General features: G+C 47.5%; 1 long non-coding RNA gene across 1 annotated transcript in view; it reads left to right on the top strand.

The window, feature by feature from the left end:
* LOC127748830 (uncharacterized) overlaps positions 1-484 on the top strand; it is a 27,096-nt gene extending 26,612 nt beyond the window's left edge. Inside the window, exon 3 of the long non-coding RNA XR_008010795.1 lies at positions 414-484. This is a non-coding gene — a long non-coding RNA (uncharacterized LOC127748830). The remainder of the gene's footprint in view (positions 1-413) is intronic.
* Positions 485-1,013: the final 529 nt, after the last annotated feature.

Here is a 1,013-nt window from a genome sequence, read left to right as displayed (position 1 = left end):
GGGGGGGTGTACTGATCCTAAATAAACTTGGCCGGCCGTGTTTCATCATCTTATTTTGCCTCATTACGCGCTGCTACGCCCTGCAGAGAGGTGAGTGGGACCTCTCGGGGGAAGTAACAACTTTGAGAGCGGCCAATGGAGAGGTTGAACAAACTGGTCCATTGAAAAAGTCAAAGCGCAAAGCGCGGGGCGCATAAAGGAAAGCACGAAGCAGGCACAGCAGGGACACTGAGAAGCGCCAGAACCAGCAGCAGCAGCCTGAGGACTGCAGGCCATGGCGTGGCGGAGCCGAGTGGAGGGCCCAGAGAAAGCACTCAACACCGGCCGTGTAAAACGACTTCCATCACTGATTGTGAGGTGCAAAGTAATGGACACCTGTTTTTAAGTGGACTCAGAAAACCGTATCTTTCTAGGAACGGAAGCATGACTTCATCTTAACCAACGAGATCTTCGTCGAAACACAAGTGAATCAGGCAAACATCGTAAGTACCTTTTACCAACGCATTTTAATTCACGGACTTTCTCCGTCTACTGTGGTTCACCTAGGTACTTCAGCAAACGTCCCTCTTGGACCGATAACTGCTGATTACCCATGGCTAAGGTACCTCTTAACAATTTTTACAGTTGTTTTTTCTTTGACACACTGGACCCTATGTCCCATACAAACGACCGTGAGACAATAAGCGCGCTTGTAAGTGTGCGACACCTTATGGCTCCACACTTGTAAGTGTGATACATGTGTTGTCTTACACTTGTAAGTGTGATACGCCTGTGGTATTGCTGCTGAAAGTGTGCCACATTTGGTATTGCACCTACAACTGTTGGATTTTATCACTCTTGAGTTCGGAGTCATGGCTTATCAGTAGTGATGTGCGTGGTCACAGGTGGTATGCACGTAAACACAGCTGTTGCAGAAGAAGTGTGATTGTGAGGTGCAAAGTAATGGACACCTGTTTTTAAGTGAATAATACTTCGACGATTTGAAGTGGTCTAAGCAAACAGCAAGATCACTG

Source organism: Frankliniella occidentalis, unplaced genomic scaffold (assembly GCF_000697945.3).
Source record: "Frankliniella occidentalis isolate FOCC.00 unplaced genomic scaffold, Focc_3.1 Scaffold14, whole genome shotgun sequence".
NCBI lineage: Eukaryota > Metazoa > Arthropoda > Insecta > Thysanoptera > Thripidae > Frankliniella > Frankliniella occidentalis.
Note: the sequence above shows the minus strand (reverse complement) of the source record. Positions and strands in the feature narration are given on the sequence as shown.